The sequence below is a fragment of the Amblyraja radiata genome, unplaced genomic scaffold (assembly GCF_010909765.2).
Source record: "Amblyraja radiata isolate CabotCenter1 unplaced genomic scaffold, sAmbRad1.1.pri S119, whole genome shotgun sequence".
NCBI classification, from domain to species: Eukaryota; Metazoa; Chordata; class Chondrichthyes; order Rajiformes; family Rajidae; genus Amblyraja; species Amblyraja radiata.
The window spans coordinates 231,040-255,079 of record NW_022630105.1 but is presented as its reverse complement, the minus strand read 5'-3'; the positions used below and the strand labels follow the sequence as shown (position 1 = coordinate 255,079).

Genomic DNA, 24,040 nt, shown 5'->3' with positions numbered 1-24,040 from the left:
ACCACTCTGAGAGAGAGACAGAGAGTCATGGAATATGGGGAGAAGGCATGGGATATGGGGAGAAGGCTGATTGGGAATGACCAGCCATGATCACATTGAATGGCGGTGCTGGCTCGAAGGGCCAAATGGCCTCCTCCTGCGTCTGTTGTCTATTGTCTATTGTCTATATCAATTATCCTTACCTTGTGAACCCGGTTAATTATGGAGCCAAGAAGTCTCGACCTTTGTGTAAGGTGAAAGTGAAGTATAGATTCTGTGATTTACATATCAATCGACCTCACCCTTGTACTTCCTCAGTAATTATCTTTTTGGTAAAAAATGCTCTGCTGTACCAACTTAATTATAGAGTTGGGGTCACAGCCCTTCACTGTGACACTTCTCTCCTTGTGCAAGTAAAATAAACTCACTGCTGATGGTTAATCCAGTCGTCCACGGGTCTTATTGAAGGGCTTGACTTCGACACCTATGATGATAGCTTGACGGCTCTGGGCCTGTAGTCGCTGGAGTTTAGAAGAATGAGGGGGAGGGGAGGGGGGGGTGCGCTCAGTGAAACATAGAGAATAGTGAAAAGCTTGGATAGAGTGGATGTGGAGAGGATATTTCTTCTAGTGGGAGCGTCTAGGACTGGAGGTCACAGCCTCAGACTAAACTGATTTTATTTTTGGAAGGAGATAATAGACAATAGACAATAGACAATACGCGCCATTCGGCCCTTCGAGCATGCACCACCATTCAATGTGATCATAACTGTTCATCTCCAATCAGTACCACATTCCTGCCTTCTCCCCATATCCCCTGACTCTGCCCCATCTAGCTCTCTCTTGAAAGCATCCAGAGAACCTGCCTCCACCTGAGGCAGAGAATTCCACAGACTCACCAATCTCTGTGAGAAAAAGTGTTTCCTCGTCTTCGTTCTAAATGGCGTACTCCTTATTCTTATTAGGAGATGAGGAGAAATATATTTTGTCAGAGTGTGGTGAATTTATGGAATTCTTTCCCACTGAAGGCTGTGGAGCACAAGTCAGCGGATATTATTAAGGTAGAGATAGATAGATTCTTGATTTGTACAGGTGTCAGATGTTACGGTGAGAAGGCAGGAAAATGGGGCTAGGAGGGAGAGATAGATCAGCCGTGATTGAATGGCAGAGTAGACTTGATGGACCGAATGGCCTAATTCTACACCTATCACTGATGACCTTACGACATATCCTTCCTGTACTCCATCCCGTTATTGGTCGTGATTCGGCCCACCACAGTGTTGCCGTTTGCAGACTTGTGGGTGGAATTAGTGGCGAATTTGGCCTTGCTGTCATGTGAATAGGGACTGTATTAGACAGAGGACTGAGAACGCATCTTTGTGGTGCACCAACGTTGATGATCATTGCAGATGAGATGCTGTCACTTATATCCACCGATTGAAGGGGTCAGAAAGTTTTAGATCCCGTGGCAAAAGGAGGAGCTGATTCCTAGTTCCAGGAGCTTGGGGTGAGTTTGGATGGGATTATGGTGGAAGAGCTATAGGGAGGTTCCACGGCAGTCGGGTCACGACCCGTGACCCGTACTGTTGCCACGCTACGCCAACTGGAGTACACGCGATGAACTGCAGGTAAGCACTTACCACAGGAGGAGGAGCCATCTTGGTGAACGGCTGCTAGCAGCAGCCGTCCGTCTTAAATTCGTTTTTTTTTTAGTTTTTAGTGAGTCCTGTTTTTTTGTTTGTAGGGGATATGGTCTTTTAATGTGGGGGGGTAGGTGTTACTTTATTTATAGGTCCCTACCTGGTCGGTGTGGCAGCCTTTTTTCCGGGCTGCCCGTCGACCCGTCCTCGTGGCCTACCAGCGGGCTTGGAGCGCCGTTCCTTGGCGGGAACCACCCAGCACCTCGGCTTGCGTGGCGGCACTGCATTGGAGCGCTGGAGCGCTGGAGCGGAGCGGGCGATGCCTTGCCTGGGTCGCCGCGCTGGAGCTCTGGCGAGCTGGACCGCCGTGAGCAACATCTCCGGGCTGCGGGTTTGCGGAGCGGAGAGACGGCGTGCGTAGAGGCGGCAAGGCGGCAGTGAGGAGAGCGGGCGCCGACTTTTTCATCGGGAGCCTGGGAGCGCCAAACCGGCGCGGCCTTGTCGGCTTCGGCAGCCGCGGTCTCCAACCAAGAAGCGGCCGTTCCAGGTGGCCCAGCCGCCGAAAGGACTCTCCCGACGCCGGGGCAAGACCACCCGGTGAGAACGGCCAGGGACATCGGGCCTCCGTAGAGGCAATTGCGGTGGCCCCAATAGGCCTGACTTTGGGGTGAACATGGGGTGGGGACTGGACATTGTGCCTTCCTCCACAGTGCTATCCACTGTGGGGGGATGATTTTTTTTTGTCTAACTGTAGTCTTGTAGGTCTGTGTCCAAGATGGCTGCCGTGAAGAGAGAGTGGACGCTGGCACGATTTGGTTGCCGCTGCTCTCTCTTCACACTGTGTTTTTGATTTTCTGTTTTTGGATTGAATTCTGTTTTTAATTTGTGTCATTGTGATGTCTTTAATTACTTGTTTTACTCCGATTATATGTTTTTATTCCGATTACTATGTAAGGTGTCCTTGAGATTTTGTATGAAAGGCGCCCATTAAATAAAATTTATTATTATTATTATTATTGTTTCCAGCGTAGCGGGCCCGTTTAAACCTGCCGAAATGGTCAATTCTTGCGCTGTAAATAATAATGGAAATCGGGATAAGCGTGAGAGACATTTAGCCTCCTTCAGAATTCCAAAAGTGAGGAGAAATGACGGTAGATAGAAGCGAGAGCTGAAGGGACAACAACAGCCAAAGTGCTTGGCGAACATTGGCCGTTTGCTCACTGCATTTCATCAACTAAGGCATTATTTGTGTTTTTTCTTGATTCCTTTGGCATCTAAAAAGTTTCAGAAGTGATAAATGTGGCTGTAAATTTTTTAAATGGTTCTCAAGTGCGTTTTTACATACAAAAAGAAAACGCCTCTGAAGTGAAATTTACAACCAGATTGATCACTTCTGAGACTTTTTAGATACCAAAGGAATCAAGAAAAATACAAATAATGCCTTACTGTTGATGAAATACAGTGAGCAAACGCGATAATTCCCAATATTTTCAATTCCGATATCTGCACAGCCAATGTTCGCCAAGCACTTTGGCTGTTGTTGTCTCATCAGCTCTCGCTTCTCTTTACCTCCATTTCGCTTCACTTTTGGAATTCTGAAGTTGGGTACATTTCTCTCACACTTACCCCGACTTCCACAATTTTTTACAGCGCAAAAAATCACCATTTTGGCGGTTTTTAACAGTTAGGAAAGTACACGTTTCTTGCATTAATAACATATACCAGAAGTTACGGATGTCCTCCAGATGGATTGAGCGGCTCCGTGCGTCAAGCCCTATGACCCAGTGACCTTACGTGCAACCACCCTATTGCAACGTTTAAGAAACATTTAGACATGTACGTGGACATGACAGGTTGAGAAGGATATGGGCCAAACACGGGCAGGTGGGACTGGGGTAGAAAGGGCAAGTTGCATTGGAGTGGACGAGTTGGGCCGAAGATGTTCCCGTGCTGCCTGACTCCATGACACTATGACTCCATGAGACAGGACAATGGAGCCTGGGGGAAGAGCACACCAGACGGGCCAGTCACTGGTGGGAGATTGGACCATCATTCTGGGGATGGTTAGACCAGACGGAACAGGTCCAAGGGGCAGATGTGAACCTCGGAGGAGGAAGAGACAGATTTGTCCCAGTGCGTGGGGTGGAAAATTTCAACTTTCACGTGGTCCGCCTTGTTTCGACTAATGCAATCAACTCGACGTGCACAAATGGAAGATTAAATAGAACAAGTTGTCCACGCCACACCAAAGGAGAAGAAGAAGTCCCAGTGCGGAGTTTATCCCAGACCAGGTCCCCACTGAGGAGCGAGACGGGGCGATTGGGTGAATGTGACTAATCTCGCTGTGCCAGGCCGGGGCGCGGCCGTCGATGGGATCATCCTCCCGGTTAATGTCAGGAGCCGGAGCCCGGAGCGGCCGCCTCTGGGATGCGCTCAGTGCGAGGATTTATTAATGAGCCGAAGCACTGAGGTGAGCGGATATTTCACCGCGCTCTTCAACTGCTCCCTGAACTTGGACTGGGTCGCCACGTAAATAAATGTGTTGGTGCAGCAGCTGAGATTCCTCAGCGTAAACCCGACGTAGGCAAATATGTATTCAGAAACATTCAGATCAATTCCAATTCCTTTGATCTGATAATAGACGAAATTTACCACCACCGTCAGCCACAGGAGGATGAAGCTGCCGGAGATGGTGAAGAGTAAAACCACAGACCTCCTCCTGCTCTCCATCTCCGGGTCACTGCGGTTCTCCCCCTTGCTCTCACCCCTCAGCCCCTTACGGACGCGACTGGCCACTAAAATATGCCGGACTGTCAGAGCGTTGAGGAGAAGAATTACAGCGAAAGGGAGGAACGGAGTTAAAACCGTGTCGAACCAGTCATATGCCACCCACCCGGGGCCAGTGTAATAACTGTCAAACAGTTCACAGCCCCACGGGACATTTTCGATGATTTTCCAGGGTTCCAGTGTGAAGTAGCGGGGAACGTTTTTCAGACAGAGCAGAACGGCGGCTGTTGTGAGAACCGCAGCCGCATTTTTCCCGGTGCAATATTTAGTTTTCAGCTTCTGGCAACAAATGGCGACAAACCGATCAAAGGTGAACGTGACGGTGAACCAGACAGAGCAGTCTGTCGCTGAAAACCTTAGTACATCGATAACACTGCACACTGGAGTGATGGATAGGAAACTCCAGTTTAAGTAATGCAATCGGATCCAATAGAAAATGACCTCGGTGATCACGGCCAGTAGATCGGCCGCTGCCATGGCTACCAGGTAGCGAGTGGTGCAGGTGGAGAGGCCGCACTTTCCGCGGGACAGGATCACAATCGACATTAAATTCACTGCGGAAAGAGAAGGGAACAGACACTGGGCATTTACTGAACACGTTCTACGGGGCTGAACACCGGCTCGACTTTCAGCAGAAGCTCAGGAATGTTGGAGTCATAGACACATAGAAAATAGGTGCAGGATTAGGCCATTCGGCCCTACGAGCCAGCACCGCCATTCAATATGATCATGGCTGATCATCCAACTCAGTATCCTGTACCTGCCTTCTCTCAATACCCCCCTGCTCCCTTTTGCCACAAGGGCCACATCTAACCCTCTTAAATATAGTCAATGAACTGGCCTCAACTACCTTCTGTGGCAGAGAATTCCAGAGATTCACCACTCTCTGTGTACAAAATGTTTTTCTCATCTCGGTCCTAAAAGGCTTTCCCCTTATCCTTAAACTGTGACCCCTTGTTCTGGACTTCCCCAACATCGGGAACAATCTTCCTGCATCTAGTCTGTCCAACCCCTTAAGAATTTTGTAAGTTTCTATAAGATCCCGCCTCAATCTTCTAAATTCTAGCGAGCACAAGCCGAGTCCATACAGCCTTTCTTCATATGAAAGCCCTGACATCCCAGGAATCAGTCTGGTGAACCTTCTCTGTATTCCCTCTATGGCAAGAATGTATTTCCTTTTATGATCTATTGTCTATTGTACGGCGCCACCTGGTGAATCACAGCGTTATTTCAAAAATATTTTTCTGAGAGGTTTGATATACTTCACATATTATTGTACAGTTGGGAAGACAATAGACAATAGTCAATAGGCCAGACTCCCCTAGCCCCTAGAGCTCTATCTAACTCTCTCTTAAGTCCATCCAGTGACTTGTCCTCCACTGCCCTTTGTGGCAGGGAGTTCCATAAATTCACAACTCTCTGGGTGAAAAAGTTTTTTCTCACATCAGTCTTAAATGACCTCCCCTTTATTCTAAGTTTGTTTGTTTGTTTGAGATTGTTTGTGTCTTCCTTAGTGAAGACAGATCCGAAGTACCTATTCAACTCTTCTGCCATTGAGGGTGATCAACTCTTCGGCTGATCATCCCCAATCAGTACCCCGTTCCTGCCTTCTCCCCATATCCCCTGACTCCGCTATCTTTAAGAGCCCTATCCAGCTCTCTCTTGAAAGCATCCAGAGAACCGGCCTCCACCTCTGAGGCAGAGAATTCCACAGACTCACCACCAAAAAGTGTTTCCTCCTCTCCGTTCTAAATGGCTCACTCCTTATTTTTAAACTGTGTGTGGCCCCTGGTTCTGGACTCCCCCAACATCGGGAACATGTTTCATGCCTCTGGCGTGTCCATGCCCTTATCAATCTTATATGTTTCAATGAGATACCCGCTCATCCTTCTAAACTCCAGAGTGTACAAGCCCAGGCGCTCCATTCTCTCAGCATATGACAGTCCCGCCATCCTGGGAATTAATCTTGTGAACCTACGCTGCTCTCCCTCAATCCCTCAAAGAAGCTTGTAACATGATGAGAATCAGGTCAACACCGGTTAACACACGGAGTTATAAAACTTGAATTCCTCCGCTCACTTACCAGGGACTCCGACAGCAGCAATGACCGGGTACAAGATTCTCTGCACACGCAAATATTCTAAAAGCTTTTCGTGCATGTTCTCTGCCCGGCGACGTGTCCCCGTGAGCAACCGGTAATCTGTCGGAATGAAATGCTGGGGCAGAACATTCCGGGACAATTTATACCAACTTCCGTCTCCAACGGGACTGCGAAGTTTCAACAGAATGTAAAAAAATGGTGATTAGGAAATTATTCGCAAAAGAGATGACATCAGCCAAGTGAAATCCCCGCTGAGACTGGCTGTAATTTATTCAGGGAATTGATTGAGAAAGGGAATTGTGGCGAGAGATACTGAGGGATAGAAATTGGGAGCGGCATTGTTTCAGCAAAGGGGATATTGTTTCAAACTCTGTCAGATTCAATTCTCCACCTCATGTTGTTCATCTGATTTCCTTCAACCCGCTTCACTCAGCAAGACAATCCCAAATTCCAGGGACCCTCTCGGGGATTCTGGTACCCAGTTTGAAGGTGGACTGGGTGACCATTGTCTACAGGTTGAGGAATTAGTTCAACAGATCGCCTCGGACTAAAATGGCCCCTCCACTCCGCTTCACCACTCAATGTGATCTGGGCTCATCTAACTGTAACCCAAATCCAACACTCCCGGCAATCCCGGTAACCATTCACTCCTTGCTTGCCTGGAATGGATCTGACTTTGCCCTGGGACAATAACATCTCTGCCTTCATCGCCAATGAGGAGAAACGACCCAAAGACTCACAACACTCAGAGAAATGAAGTCATAGAACACATAGAAAATAGGTGCAGGAGGAGGCCATTTGGCCCTTCCAACCAGCACCGCCGTTCATTGTAATCGTGGCTGATCGTCCCCAAATCAATAACCCGTGCCTGCCTTCTCCGCATATCCCTTAATTCCACTAGCCCCTAGAGCTCTATCTAACTCTCTCTTAAATCCATCCAGTGGCCTGCCCTCTGTGGCAGGGAATTCCACAAATTCACAACTCTCTGGGTGAAAAAAGTTTTTTCTCACATCGGTCATAAATGACCTTCCCTTTATTCTAAGACGGTGGCCCCTGGTTCTGGACTCGCCCAACATTGGGATCGTGTTTCCTGCATCTAGCTTGTCCAGTCCTTTTATAATTTTATATGTTTCTATAAGAACACCCCCTCATCCTTCTAAACTCCAGTGAATACAAGCCAAGTCTTTTCAATCTTTCCTCATATGACAGTCCCGCCATCCCAGGGATCAATCTCGTGAACCTACGCTGCACTGACTTAATCACAAGGATGTCCTTCCTCAAATTAGGAGACCAAAACTGTACAGAATACTCCAGATGTGGTCTCACCAGAGCCCCAAACAACTGCAGAAGAACCTCTGTACTCCTATACTGAAATCCTCTTGTTATGAAGGCCAACATTCCATTAGCTTTCTTCACTGCTGTACCTGCACGCCAACCTTCATTGGCCTTTGTCCACAGGTTGAGGAATTAGTTCAACATAGCGCCTCGGACTAAAATGGCCGCTGCAATCCCCTTCACACCTCAATGTGATCGCGACTCATCTGACTGTAATCTCAATCCAACACTCCCAGCGACCCCGGTAACCATTCACTCCTTGCTTGCCTGGAATGGATCAGACTTTGATCTGGGAAAATAACATTCTCTGCCTTCATCACCCCCAAGGAGGAACGACCCAAAGACTCACGACGCTCAGAGAACAGAAACATGTCGTCTCAGAATTGTCCTAAACCTAAATAAAACAGCGAATGATGCCGCACATCCCCCTCCCCTCTCTTTCTCTCTCCCTTACTGCTGTACGCTCTCTGAACTGTTACTCTCTCCCACACACTCTTTATAGACAATAGACAATAGACAATGGGTGCAGGAAGAGGCCATTCGGCCCTTCGAGCCAGCACCGCCATTCACTGTGATCATGGCAGCTCATCCCCAATCAGTACCCCGTTCCTGCCTTACCCCCATATCCCATGACTCCGCTATCTTTAAGAGTCCTATCAAGCAGTCTATTGGAAGCATCCAGAGAACCGGCCTCCACCGCCCTCTGTGGCAGAGAATTCCACAGACTCTCAACTCTCTGTGAAAAAAAGTGTTTCCTCGTCTCCGTTCTAAATGGCTTACTCCTTATTCTTAAACTGTGTGGCCCCTGGTTCTGTTCTCCCCCAATATCGGGAACATGTTTCCTGCCTTTTGCGCGTCCAAGCCTTTAATAATCGTAAGATTAAATGAGAATTTACCAGTTTGAAGTTTGATCTTGATTTTACGAGGAGTTACGATGAGCGATTACGTGAAGAAGGGCCGTCCGTCTGCGTGCGCGTCAATCTTCAAAGCAGCGGTGCTAAATCACAGATAAAAAGAAGACCTGAGCATAGTAAGATTGTGAAGAAACTAGAACTTCCATATGACCTTGATAGTATGAGGGTGGGAGCGGTGGGCACGTAATCGCTCATCGTAACTCCTCATAAAATCAAGATCAAACTTCAAACTGGTAAATTCTCGTTTAATCTTACTATTTTACTTCGGAGTCACGTGAGTGACTACGTGAAGATTTCAAAGCTCTGTGATTTTACGCCGGTTACGAATCCAGGCGTCACACACTGAATGGATTGACCATGGATGCGTGTAATCATTAAAGCATTCAGACATTACGTAGTTAAGTAAAGACACTGATGCTTTAAATGAAAGAAAATATTTTTTTAAATAGTTACCCCTCCCAACCTTGGGGGGAAACTAAAGCGGCCTTTTCACGGGGCGACTTGACGCAAGAGTTAACCGGAGTTTAGCATCGTGGGAACCTCGTGCGATAACAGTGCGGCATTCGTGGACCACCGTGGACCACCGTAGCGCTAACGGCAGGTCATCGTGTAACTTGGTCACTCGGGAGAAAATTCAAGAAAGTTTGAATTTCTCCAAGATTGACTTGTACACTTGTGGTTGAGTATTGCAACATTATATGAACGTAGTGGCCAGTGCGATATCCGTAATAACTCTTACGGGTACCGTGGGAACTCCTGCGAACGGTGAACCCGGAAGCTGGACAGAGGGAACAGAAGGTGAGTAAAAATTATCTTATGTGGGATTGAATTTAAAAAATAAATAAAAATAAAGATTTGCATCCGCATATGGACATCAACTTATTCATGAGTTATGTTAATGAGATTCAAGAAAATAACTATAATCTTTAAAAGGGACTTTAAAAGGGACTTTACTGAAAGGTTACGCATTTTTATGGTCCGTGAGAAATTTTTCACATGTACTTCTTTGAGAGATACAGGTCGGAGTCCTCGGGTCCAGGGGTCCGGAACGCTTCCAATCAATGTTGTACAGAGACCCGTGTAAGGAGTGAACTGTACATGCTGGTTTAAACCGAAGACAGACACAAAAAGCTGGAGTAACTCAGCGAGTCAAGCAGCATCTCTGGAGAAAAAAAGATGATGTTTCGGGACGAGACACATCTTCAGACTCAATTCCGATTAGGCTGTCTGAATAAGGGTTCCGGTGTTGGGGGAGTCCAGAACCAGGGTCCCAGTTTTACAGACTACCGTGGGAACTCTTTAACTCAGTAAAGTAAAGTAGCCTTTATTGTCATATCAGCGCACAGGCAGCAGTTGACTGTTGCTCTATTCAGTTTCCCAGGGGGTCGGGACGGTACTGGAGTTGGGAGAGAAAGGTGGGGGAGTCGAGGGAGAGGAGGGGGAGACAGATGGGGGTGTCTTCATTTACTGACGGCGGGTATCTGTCACTGAAACAGGCAGGTGAGATTTCACATCCACCTTGTGTGTGCCTCTCTCTCTCTCTCCCTCCCTCTTACACAGGCTGAGAGACTCTGCCTCTGTGAGTGTACGTCTCTTTCTCCCCCTCTCCCACACACAGTAAGACCGAGGTACTGTGCTCAGTCCATCTGTGTCTCCCACATACACAGTAAAACATGTCTCCAAATGAGCCAATTCAACCAAGGGAGGATATATATAGTGTGTGAAAAAAAAAGTTACATCATTTGTGTCACGTGTAGTTCACGATGTTCATTCAAGATTTAACGGGAATGCTCGGGAAACGGACAAGTCACTCGCACAAATAGCAGAAATGCCGTGTACCGTGGGAACTCTTTATCTACTGCCGTTATATCGTGCGAGACTCGTGCTGGACCACGACCTCTTCACTCTGGTGACATCTTGCGTCAACTCGCCCCGTGAAAAGGCCGCTTAAGGGACAGAACTTAAAATGGTACGTGCAAACACCCCCAGTCCGGTTATGGGTTTGTTATAAAACCGGTGGATCGTTATTTCATTCGTCCATCCTGCAGCCACTAGGATGTCGTCAAGGGGCACGTCCATAGCTCTTGCTGCCGACATAGATGCAGCCCTGGTGGAGTGAGATTTAACCATATAAATGTTTACTCCTGCTACCGCAATACCTATTTTGACCATCTGGAGATGGTTTGAGTTGACACCTTTTGGTGCGGTTTTTTTTATGGCTGATGAGGACCGATTGTTCTGAGCCTCTGAGGTTCTCCGTAACTCTCAGATAGTGGTGTTAGTATGTTACCACACACACAACCGTTGGTCCTCTGGATATGCCAAGAACTGGATCTCCATCCCTGGCATTCCTGACCTGCTCTGTTTTATCAGGTTCCTGATTAGGAATGTTACGTTGTTCATATTGGTGGACATGTAGTCCAACCATAGCTTTTGCAGTGTCTGGACTCTTTGTCAGCATACCACTCTCATGGTTAGTTATAGACGGTCCCCACTGTCAAAGTAGGGTTAGTACCACGCTCACATCCCATGTGTCCGTGTACCTTGGCCTTGGAGGTCTTAAATTGTAAATTCCCTTCGTGAATTTTGATGTAAAGGGGTGCGTTCCTATCGAACCGTGCCCTGCTTCCGGCATCAGATAGGAGGAGAGTGTGCCTCTGGCACTATAGATTGCACTATAACGTTGTTTATAGTTATAGTACAGAATTGATAGGAACTCCAAGACATCCGTTATCCGAACTGTGTTGTATTTGTTCGGACAGTCCTATGCCTTCAAATGGCCTCCTCAGAATCTGCAGACCAACAAGTTATACGTTCATGTAGTGGATGACTGCTCCCTGTAACTGGGTTCACTAGGAGGTCCCTGCTCGTGGGTACAGCCATAACTGGCTGGATTATAATTCCCAATTTTTTTGGGACCAGGCTTGAGTAGGCCAATCTGGCACTACCAATATGCCTGTGGCTTAGTCTTGCTTAATTTTTGTCAAGTATCGGTTTGTGAGACAAATTGGCGGAAAGCATACATAAACATTCCTCCCCAATTGAGGGAGAAAGCATCCACTGCCTTGCTCCTGGATCCAGATCGCAGGACACATATCTGGGTAACTAATGGTTTAGTCTAGATGCAAACGGATCAACATCTGGTATGCCAAATCGTGTAGTTATTTCGTTAAATACTGTCTGATTCAACATCCATTCTGTGTTGTTAATAAACATTCGTGATCCAGCATCTGTCACCGTGTTATATCTACCTCGTAGATTTCTCAAATATTCCTCTCGATACACCAGTGCCAAATGAGGTTCGACAATCTGTCGTAAGATCCAAATTTTACACCACCCTTGTTAATGGATATATGCCACCGCAGTGGTGTTATCAATCTGAATTTGAACAAGCACCGGTTGCATATCGCTACAGAGAACCTTGAGTCCATATTGTGCCCCCAACAATTGTGGGTAATTCATTCCATGTGTTGGGGAATTACAGACTCCTGCTCATTCCATCTGCCCCCACAGCTTTAGACAGTGTTGGTGTCTCCCCATCGTTAGCCGCTTGCATAGGTCTGAAGAACCCTCGATGGCTTTCGAGCAAAATTTCCCTTGAGCTGTCTCCCATTCGTTATCCACCATAGTTATTCAACAATAGCCTCTGCTGGCAATCCATAGTTTGCCAATTCGACCTGCATGTAATCTGAGTGTTCGTTCCTTTGCTCGCTGTAAATTCTGGTAATGCAAAGGCCTGTGACGTACTGCTGGGAATGCAGCTACTATTTGCCAATTACACTCGCTGTTTGCCTAATAGATGGCTAGCATTTGACTATCAGGTCATAGCAGTCTTAATTAATATTGTCGTTTGCCCCTAGGCAAAGTCACCAAAATATTTACTGTTTTTGATAGTAAATTCTAGGTAATCAATTACCCTTGTAGGTGTTAATTTTGATTTAACTGGATGGATGAGGTACCAATTCTTTCAAACAGGGTTTTGGTTTGCTTTGACTGATGCTTCTGCCAATTCTTGGTGACTAAAAAAAAAGAAAATGTTCGCCAAATATGCCATTACTATGTGGTTTTGAGACCTTTGTAGTCCCAGAATTGGTTTCCGTAGTTTAGTCAATAGTCTAGGAGCTGATGTCAACCCATTTGGCAGAGCCATGCCATCCAGTTAAACTTCAAATATCTCCTGTTCTTAGTGAATAGACACCGAATAGTATGCATATTTGAGGTCGATGCATGCCATGTGACCATTTTATAGGAAGCTCCTATAAAACAGTATTTAGACCGTAACAAAAAATTGCTGTTTCTGAAAGTTCAAAAGAACAAAATTTCGTTTGAGTCTCACTGGGGCTCAAATGACAATAAATTTGTATTGTATTGTATTGTATTGTATTGTATTGTATTGTATTGTATTGTATTGTATTGTATTGTATTGTAAGTCTGTACTGCACAAATGAGTTAAACCTGGATGAAGTGACATCCTCCATCTGTCACCTGCCCTAGAAGGCAATCCTGCCCAAAACACTGGGCCCTGCCTTGAAGACAATTCCGGTCCGAGTTCCAAGTCTGCTTGGAACCTATGTATGTTGTGCAGTAAAAAATAATCACATGTTGTTATCTGTTTTTTAAAACTAGATCTGAAATTCATGTTATTGTCATTTTGAACAAAAACACAAGAGTAAAATTACCAACATGTAACGGGTCCACAATCCCTTGTTTCAGTAAACCCAGACCCACCTACCTCCATGGCTACCGGTGGTCTTGTGGTAAGCCCAAAGGCCCCTGATGCGGGTTCCTTTTCTCTCCTTGATTGGGAGTAGGACTGGTAGGAAGTGTGGACTCCATGTTTCTCCTGACCTCTGCTTGGGTCTTGGTCTGAAAACCTCATCATACTGAGCCTGCCTTGTAGGACAATTCTGGCCATAATTCTGCGTCTGCCTTGAAAGACGACTCTGATCATATTTCTGTGCCCAGCTTTCAAGCTACCACCGGCTTCAGTGAACTGTTTACCCCTATGGATGTCTGGGGTGTGTTGTCGCCTACTGATGATGTTTGTTTGTCGTTGGTACCTTGATTGGTCCGACAGCTTTTGCTTCCTTCTTCTGGTCTTACCTGAAGAGAGGATTCGGCGGCTGGTTTCTCCAAAGTCACCCTGATAGCGCTCTTCCCTTGCCGGCATTTGTGCGGATATTCTGCCAACTGCTGTCTCTTGAGGCCATATGCATGTGCTTCAGTATGTTCATACTTTAATTCGAGATCAGTTACCTACTGATCTCAAAACCAAATTGAATTGAATTGAATCCTTTATTTGTCATTCAGACCTTTCGGTCTGAACGAAATGCTGTTGCCTGCAGCCATACATGTAATAATAACAACACACAATAAACACAAATTAACATCCACCACAGTGAGTTCACCAAACACCTCCTCACTGTGATGGAGGCAAAAGTCTTAGAGTTACTGTCTCTTCCCTCCTCTTCTCCCTCTGCGCCGAGGCGATACCCCACCGGGCGATGGTAAGTCAGTCCCGCGGTTCAAGCTCCGCGGCCCGGTGGTGGTCGAAGCTGCCGCCCTCCAGTCCAGCGGACGCAGCTGTTGCGACGGGAGCTCCGGAAAACAGGCACCAGCCTGTGACCTGCGAGCTCCCGACATTGTCATCCACTGGCCCGCGGCCGAGCCCCGGATCCAGGTCGCCGCCGCCAGAACGCCGCCTCAGCCACCGGAGCACCATCTCCGCCCCGCACCGGGCCGCCCACACGGCAGCGTCGCAGCCCCGCACCGGGCTGCCCCCACGGGAGCACCTTCCAGCCGGGAGCCGGTCCGCCCTTACCGCAGCGCCTTCCAGCCGGTAGCCAGGACACCCACACGGCAGCGTCTCAGCCCCGCACCGGGCTGCCCCCACGGGAGCGCCTTCCAGTCGGGACCCAGGCCACCCACACGGCAGCGTCTCAGCCCCGCACCGGGCTGCCCCCACGGGAGCGCCTTCCAGCCGGTAGCCGTGCCGCCCGCACGGGAGTGTCTCAGCCCCGCGCCGTCCGCCCTCACCGGAGCGCCGAGTCGAGCCGCTACCCGGACGTCGCCACAGCTCGAAGACGGCCAGCCTCGCGTTGGTGAGTCCTGGCTGGCTCTACCTCCGGACCCTCGAGGTCGGTCGCAGGTTGGAGGCCGCCAGCTCCTCCATTAGGCCTCAGCGCAGACGGGGGAAGAGAAGGGGGATACGACAAAAAAGTCGCATTCCCCCGAAGGAAGGGACAGAAAGCCCTGTTTCACCCCCCCCCCCCCCCCACACACACACACAACGCCACCTAATAACCAAAAAAAATTACTAAACTAGACAAAAAAAACAACACAAAAAAGTAAATACAGACAGACTGCAGGCGACGCCTCTTCCGGAAATTTCGTTTGAACAAATTTCAAATGACAAATAAATGGTATTGTATTGTATTGTAATTCGAGATCAGTTACCGCCTAATCACTCACACTCCCCTCCACTGAGAGTGAGATTTGTAGGCAGCCCTGAAAACAGGTGCTGCCGCAGGCCCCTGAGGATACCTGCGCTGACATGGCCCCTCCAGCGGGCCTAAATGAGATTCTTGCTTTGGGTCAGACTGAAACTGACCGTGAATGCTCCTCTCCTCAGAGCAGGATACATTTGCTAGATCTCTATCCAGGGAAGCACCCAGTGGAACCTGGATGATTGCAGAAGGGATGGCGGGACTGTCATATGCTGAGAGAATGGAGGGGCGGGGCTTGTATACTCTGAAGTTTAGAAGGATGAGAGGGTATCTTATTGAAACATATAAGATTGTTAAGGGTTTGGACATGCTAGAGGCAGGAAACATGTTCCCGATGTTGGGGGTGTCCAGAACCAGGGGCCACAGTTTAAGAATAAGGGGTAAGCCATTTAGAACGGAGGCGAGGAAACACTTTTTCTCACACGGAGTTGTGAGTCTGTGGAATTCTCTGCCGGTTCTCTGGATACTTTCAAGAGAGAGCTAGATAGGGCTCTGTCTCTCTGTCTGTCTCTCTCTCTCCCTGTCTCTTCCTGTCTCTCCCTGTCTCGCTCTGTCTCTCACTGTACATATCCATCTCTCTCTCTCTCTCTCTCTCTCTCTCTCTCTCTCTCTCTCTCTCTCTCTCTCTCTCTCTCTCTCTCTCTCTCTCTCTCTCTCTCTCTCTCTCTCTCAGCTCTCTCTCTCTCTCTCCGTCCTCTCTCTCCTCCTCCCTCGTTCGTCATCTCTCGTGCACGTCATCCTCCTCTCTCTCTCTCTCTCAGTCTCGCTGGCTCGCATCTCGAGCATCTCTCTCTCTCATCTCTACCAGTCTCTCTCATCCTCGTCTCCTCCTCTCTCTCTCTCTCTCCGTCCAGTGCGGGTCGGCTCCATCTTGGCCGTGGCGTCATTCCCGGGCTGAGGCCCCTGCGTCCGCGCCGTCTCTCTCTCTCTGTCTCCGGGGCAGCGGGCAGCGGGCGGGATGAGCCGCGAGTGAGTGAGGACCCGGGCCGGGCCGGGCGCAGTGAGAGGCTCCGGTGGATCAGGGCGGGGCGGCCTGATGCGATGCGCGGGGGGAGCCGGGCCCGGGCCTGGGGTCGGTCTGCGCCGGTTCCCGCCGCCGCTGCCGCCGCCGCCGCCACCGCAACACGACCATCAATCTCGGGTGGGGTTGATGGGTGGGCGGCGTGCGGCCCGGGTGGTGTTATGTCCGTTTTCATACTCGGAAATTAGCATCTTGTTCCCTATAGGGAGGTTGCACGAAAGGTCACTGTGTCATAGGGCTCGACGCACGGAGCCGCTAAATCCAACTGGAGGACATCCGTCACTTCCGGTATATGTTATTAATGCTAGAAACGAGTACTTTCCTACCTGTTAAAAACCGTCAAAATGTTGGATTTTGGCGCTGAAAAAATTGTGGGAGTCGGGGTAAGTGTCAGAGACATGTACCCAACTTTAGAATTCCGAAAGTGAAGAGAAATGAAGGTATAGAGAAGCGAGAACTGAAGGGACTGCAGCTGCTAGTGCTTGGTAAACATTGAAAATATTGGGAATTATCGCGTTTGATCACGGCATTTCATCAAATTAGGCATTATTTGTGTTTGTTCTTGATTCCTTTGGTATCTAAAAATTCTCAGAAGTGATAAATCTGGCTGTAAATTTTTCTTCAGGTGCGTTTTCATTTTGTATGTAAAAACTCACGAGAACCATGGGCGATTTAAAAAAATTACAGCCAGATTTATCTCTTCTGAAACTTTTTAGATGCCAAAGGAATCAAGAAAAAACACAAATAATGCCTTACTGTTGATGAAATGCAGTGAGCAAATGGCCAATGTTCGCCACGCACTCTGTCTGTCCCTTCAGCTCTCGTTTTTATCTACCGTCATATCTCCTCACTTTTGGAATTCTGAGGTATGCTAAATGTCTCAAACGCTTATCCCGATTAACATAATTATTTACAGCGCAAAAATTGACAATTTCAACAGGTTTTAACGTGCCCGCTACGCTGGAAACAATGGTAAGTGCTTACCTGCAGTTCATTGCGTGTAATCCATTTGGACTAGCCTAGCAACAATACGGGTCATGGGTCGTGACCCGACTGCCGTGAAACCTCCCTATTGCTTATCCATTGACTTAACACAAAAGCTGTGATCAAGGACAGTCAAAAGCCCATAACCTTATTAAAAATTAAGAGAACTGAATGACATTTTCAGTTACTATAGATTGAAGCATTCTGAAACAAATATAAAACATCTTACTTGGATGACCTGAAATTAAAGCATATAATTAGTTAGTTACCAAATTGTATCTAATTACAAAATCGACTGCTGTGACGGAAATAGTAAAGAACCAAGAACAAGAAACACCCAGGCTGTCTTGAACATTCAAAAATGTGATATTCTCAAGATCAGAACTTTAATATTATTGTATAATATGCTGTAAGTCCGTAACAGATAGGTAAATAAATTACAATTTCTAGCAATAGACAAAGTATTTATGGAGAAATCAGTTGCTGGTACATTGGCATATCATAATCAGTTGCTTCATCATACTCCTCAGATTGTAACCAATAAGCAGCTCTGTAGACCTTGTTTTTCCTCAACTTTTCAATTTTGGCATTGTAAACTACAAGTTTTTGCTCTTCAAACCACACATGATATGCCTTTCTGCCCACTACTTTCCCATTAACAATGTCCTGTAGATTCCATTTCTTAAGAAAATTGTATATTTTTAAAATAACCTAAGTATCCAAATAACAAACTAATACCATGCACACAAGAATTCACAATATAACATGATTTTTAAATCTCACTGTCATGAATTTATATGCCAGTTGGAAGGAATTTAATGTTTAATTCCCATAAATTAATCCAGAAACATCCTCTCAAAATATATTCAAAATTATATTTTTTTGCACAATACATGTGACTCAAACTGTTGTGAATATTTAGTTTAATGATCACGGAGAGAGAATAACACAAAATATAGACAATTTGGATGGCTTATGACATTATTGTCCAAAATAAATGGGCATTTTAATCATCTTCCTTCAGGAACGCGATCGATTTGTACGTTGCATTTGCAGTGAATTTGAACCCTATATCAGCAGGAAAAACACTGCCGGTTCGTATGGGGCCCAAATCACATTTTCGCAACGTAAAATTAGATTAAAGCCATCCCAAGAAGCAAGATTATATGTAAAATATACGACTTACACTTTGTTTCGTCCCGTTCTTGCGATCTGTCATGTTGTAGTCGTTGAGGGCATTAGAAGTCACTTTTTATTTTAATCCAAACATTAAATTGTCCACCGATTTTTTTCCGGAGCTCCCGTCGCAACAGCTGCGTCCGCTGGACTGGAGGGCGGCAGCTTCGACCACCACCGGGCCGCGGAGCTTGAACCGCGGGACTGACTTACCATCGCCCGGTGGGGTATCGCCTCGGCGCAGAGGGAGAAGAGGAGGGAAGAGACAGTAACTCTAAGACTTTTGCCTCCATCACAGTGAGGAGGTGTTTGGTGAACTCACTGTGGTGGATGTTAATTTGTGTTTATTGTGTGTTGTTATTATTACATGTATGGCTGCAGGCAACAGCATTTCGTTCAGACCGAAAGGTCTGAATGACAAATAAAGGATTCAATTCAATTCAATTTGGTTTTGAGATCAGTAGGTAACTGATCTCGAATTAAAGTATGAACATACTGAAGCACATGCATATGGCCTCAAGAGACAGCAGTTGGCAGAATATCCGCACAAATGCCGGCAAGGGAAGAGCGCTATCAGGGTGACTTTGGAGAAACCAGCCGCCGAATCCTCTCTTCAGGTGTTCAAAGTGTTTATTTATTTATTTTTATATAGAGAGCAAACGAGAGTCGGGTCGATTTTTCTTAAGCAGCTAGCAGCCCGAGGAAGTCTGCCACCGATAGGTAGTGCAAAACGGCATAGTAATCCCGCCCCCACCCCAAAGGCGGCAAAGTCGCGCACACAGCCAGCGGCAGAACTGCAGCGCCACTGAAGGTAAGTATTGTAACATCACTAAGTAATGTCGGGGCTGAGGGGAACGGGGAGTCAGGACAGGGTCTCTATCCATACTGTTTTTACTGTCTCTATCTATCTCTCCTTGTTTCTATCTCTCTCTATCTCACTGGGGGGGCGGGGGGAGCGAACCAAAACGAGAAATGGGAAGGAGAGATAGAAGAGAAGAGAACAGAGAGAGCGAGACCCAAGAGAGAGCGGAGGAGGAGAGAGAGAGAGAGAGAGAGAGAGAGCGAAGAGAGAGAGAAGAGAGAAGCCGAGAGTAAGAGGCGAGAGAGCGGGTACGAGAGGAGAGAGAGAGGGAGGGAGGAGAAGGAGAGGGAGAGAGAGTGAGAGAGGGAGAGAGTGAGTGAGAGATAGAGTGAGAGAGAGAGAGAGAGAGAGAGAGAGAGAGAGAGAGAGAGAGCGAGAGAGAGAGAGAGGAGAGAAGATCGACGATATAGATTAGATGTAGATCGAGCTATGGAGACTCTCTATATATCTCTGGTCTTAATGCTTACTCTCTATCTGTCTCTGTCCATGGATCCAAGGACAGGGAGGAACGGGGAAGAAAGAAGGGAGAGCAGACACGAGAAAGAAAGAGAGCGAGCGAGAGTTAGAGCGAGTAGCGAGAGCGAGAGAGAGAGGCGAGACGAGAGAGAGCTCTATCCTCTCTCTCTCTCTCTCTCTCTCTCTCTCTCTCTCTCTCTCTCTCTCTCTCTCTCTCTGTCACTCTCTCTCTCTCTAGCCCTATCTCTCCCTCTATCTTTTTTCCATTAAAAATAACTTTATTGGCATGATAAAATACATTGTTATATTGCCAAAGTATAAAACATAACGTACATATTTAAATTGCATAAATATAATTACAAGTATACAGTGCATGGATAGATATGCCCCTGTACATATATACATATACTCGCAATACACCTATAGCCCTTTATTGATTGCTACACGTTCTTGCAGCTGTAAGCAGTAATAATAATAATGATAAGCCTTTATTGTAATTGTACTTAGAAATACAACTAAATTAGGAGAGCTAGTCCTGATCAGTGCAACCAAAACAAGTCCAAATAAGACAAAGACACATTCAATACATTCAATACGTTATTTAGCTGCTTAAATTAGTAGCTACATTATAATTATCACACCTAGGTAGAACATTGCACTGGGAGAATATTACACTTTAAAATTTAATAAATACTTTAAATTTAATAAAGAAGAAATATTAGCTGAGTGGTCTGTTTATGGTGGAATGGATGAGAACATTCTCATGTCGTGTGGATATTTGAGGAGTTTAGAGTTCTAATGACCCAGGGAAAGAAACTGTTCTTGAGTCTGACAGCTTGTTGACGAGTATGTCAGGGATGATTGTATTGAAAGCTGAACTATAGACAATAAAAAGGATCCTTACATGATTCCCCGGGTGTTGCAGATGACTCAGTGCAGTGTGGAGGGCAGTGGCCATGGCGTCATCCGTCCACCTGTTTGCTCTATAACAAACTGATGAGAGTCACGGTTTGGAGGGAGGCTAGCTTTGATGTGCTGTGAAATTAATCTTTCAAAGCATTTCATGACTACTGATGTTAATGCAATTGGCCTGTAGTCATTGAGACTGTTTATGACTGGCTTCTTAGGGACAGGGATGATGGTGGCTGACTGCAGACACGGTGGTATAATTGCTTGTGTCAGGGAAAGATTGAAGAGCTTGCTAAAGACCCCTGATAGCTGGCCTGCACAAGCTTTGAGTACTTTGCCGAGTTCACCATCAGGTCCAGTGGCTTTCCTTGAGTTCCCCGAATTGAGCGCACGCCTCACTTGGTGAGCAATGTTCCTGGGGAGTGAGCGAACGGGAGCTGGAGGTCGGTGGGAGCAGCGTGACTGCATGAGGCTTCTTTGCCTCAAAGCGAGCAGAGAAATGGTTTAGTTCTTCCGCCAGCGAGGCGTTAGCACCGTCAGTCATGGGTGAGTTTCCTTTGTAGTTGGTGATTTGCTGTCATTGTTTCCACACCTGCCGTGGGTTTTTGTGTGTGAGATGGTCCTCCACTTTTTTCTTGTAGGCTTCCTTTGTAGCTTTGATGCCTCTCCTCAGTTCTGCTCTTGCCATGCTGCATTGGGCCCTGTCACCCGATCTAAAGGCAGAGTTGCGGGTTCTCAGGAGTGACTGTACTTCACTAGTCATCCAGGTTTTTTGGTTGGGAGAAACCCCGGATGCTTTTTTCACCAGTGACATTATCGGTGCAGTTCTTTATATAGGACAGTACAGTTTCTGTGTAGTCCTGTAAGTCATGTTCAAATATATCCCATGCTGTACGTGTAAAGCAGTCCTGCAGCTGAGAGAGTGCTCCCTCAGGCCAGGTTTTTATGAACTTTATGTCCGGCTTGGTTTTCCTCCTGAGGGAAGTTTATGCTGGGACGAGGAGCAGTGAGAGATGGTCTGACAGGACCAAATGTGGGAGAGGTACTGCTCTATATGCATGCTAGATGTTGGAGTAGACGTGGTCCAGTGTGTTTTTCCTTGTGGTGGGACACTGTACGTGGGTACAACAGAATAGCAAGTTTAGCAAGTCAATATTAATTTCTTAGTGTCAGTTAATGTCAGTTAGTGTGTGTGTGCGTGCATATGTGCATGTTGATCATTCACTGTCTCTCAGGTTGTGGCATGCTGTTACATATTGTGCTCCAAGATGTGCCACATTTCCTTCACCAAGGATTAATAGTTTTGATATATCATCTAGTTCTTTAAAATCTGTGTTTGCCAGACTGAGTTTGTCAAAGTATGTTTTCCTTGTTTTGTCAATTTGTTTTGCATTTTAGGTGGAAGTGCACTTCTGTCAAAGAGTCAAGAGTCAAGAGTCAAAGAGTCAACCTCATCTGTCAAACAGTGGCCGCATATTCTATTTTCTCTTGGTTCCCAAAATCTCTTCTGTCTTCCTTTTTCAACTGCGAAATGGTGGTCACTTAACCTGTATTTGGCGAGGGTCTGTCTCTGCTTTATGTTGAGAGATAGTCTGCCAATTTATAATCTCTTTTTAGGGCACGGTAACATTCTAATCTGCTTTGGCTTTTGAATTCTTTATCCCAATGTTCCAAATAAGTTTCTTTACATAGTTTGATAATTTGATTCACTCTAACTGGTGATTGGGGGTCAGTATTGATCTGAGGCTGGTCAAGGTTTAACTGGATAGGGTTGAACTGAATAGGGGTAGTCAGTCTCAGTACCAACTGACACAGAGAACTCTTTTCAGGGTTCAACTTTTGGGTTTGAAGGGTTTTGGACTGGAGGGTATCTGGGGGGCTAGATTTAAGGTGATTCCAAAAATTAGTGCTAGTTTCTGGTTATTTATTTTCAGTGGGTATGTGCCAAATCCGCCCTACATGCGTTTGTTGGTGTTTTTTCTTTGGATACGGAGAATGTTCTGACAAAAACCCGCATGCAGGGCCTTTGTTGTATGTTTTCCCTATTTCATATAGCTATGGTGACTGAGCGGACCCCATACCTCACTACCATCAAGCGCAATAGGCTGGATTACACTGTCAAATATTTTAAGCCAGATTTTAATTGGAATTTGGATGTTGTAGAATCTTCCTTTTATTGCATACAGAGCTCTTTGATCTTTCTCTTTTAATGCATTCACTGCCATGTTGAAGCTCCCTGATGCTGCAACAGTTAGACTAAGTAAGTATAGTGTGTTCAATATTGCTACAATTGAGAGTGTATCTATCTATCTCTCTATCTATCTCTCTATCTATATCTATATATAACTAAGGTACACAAAATTGCTGGGGAAACTCAGCGGGTGCAGCAGCATCTATGGAGCGAAGGAAATAGGCGACGTTTCGGGCCGAAACCCTTCTTCAGACTGATGGGGGGTGGGGGGGGGGGGAAAGAAAGAAGGAAAAGGGGAGGAGGAGGAGGAGGAGCCCGAGGGCGGGCGGATGGGAGGGTGGGAGGAGACAGCTAGAGGGTTAAGGAAGGGGAGGAGACAGCAAGGGCTAGCCAAATTCTGAGAATTCAATGTTAATGCCATAAGGACGCAAGGTCCCCAGACGGAATATGAGGTGCTGTTCCTCCAATTTCCGCTGTTGCTCACTCTGGCGATGGAGGAGACCCAGGACAGAGAGGTCGGATTGGGAATGGGAGGGGGAGTTGAAGTGCTGAGCCACCGGGAGGTCAGGTAGGTTATTGCGGACTGAGCGGAGGTGTTCGGCGAAACGATCGCCCAACCTACGCTTGGTCTCACCGATGTAAATCAGCTGACATCTAGAGCAGCGGATGCAGTAGATGAGGTTGGAGGAGATACAGGTGAACCCTTGTCGCACCTGGAACGACTGCTTGGGACCTTGAATGGAGTCGAGGGGGGAGGTGAAGGGACAGGTGTTGCATTTCTTGCGGTTGCAACGGAAAGTGCCCGGGGAGGGGGTGGTGCGGGAGGGAAGGGAAGAATTGACGAGGGAGTTGCGGAGGGAGCGGTCTTTGCGGAAGGCAGACATGGGGGGAGATGGGAAGATGTGACGAGTGGTGGGGTCACGTTGGAGGTGGCGGAAATGGCGGAGGATTATGTGTTGTATTTGCCGGCTGGTGGGGTGAAATGTGAGGACCAGAGGGACTCTGCCCTTGTTGCGTGTGCGGGGATGGGGAGAGAGAGCAGTGTTACGGGGTATGGATGAGACCCTGGTGTGAGCCTCATCTATGGTGGCGGAGGGGAATCCCCTTTCCCTGAAGAACGAGGACATTTTCGATGCCCTGGTATGAAATGTCTCATCCTGGGAACAGATGCGGCGTAGGC

The 24,040-nt window shown here is 47.0% G+C and overlaps 1 long non-coding RNA gene across 1 annotated transcript; it reads left to right on the top strand.

Moving 5' to 3' along the window:
* The first annotated feature begins 8,579 nt into the window (after positions 1–8,579).
* LOC116969191 lies at positions 8,580–22,952 on the top strand. The gene is made up of 3 exons (XR_004410671.1): positions 8,580–8,715; positions 11,449–11,453; positions 22,940–22,952. It is a non-coding gene; the product is annotated as an uncharacterized LOC116969191 (long non-coding RNA).
* Positions 22,953–24,040: the final 1,088 nt, after the last annotated feature.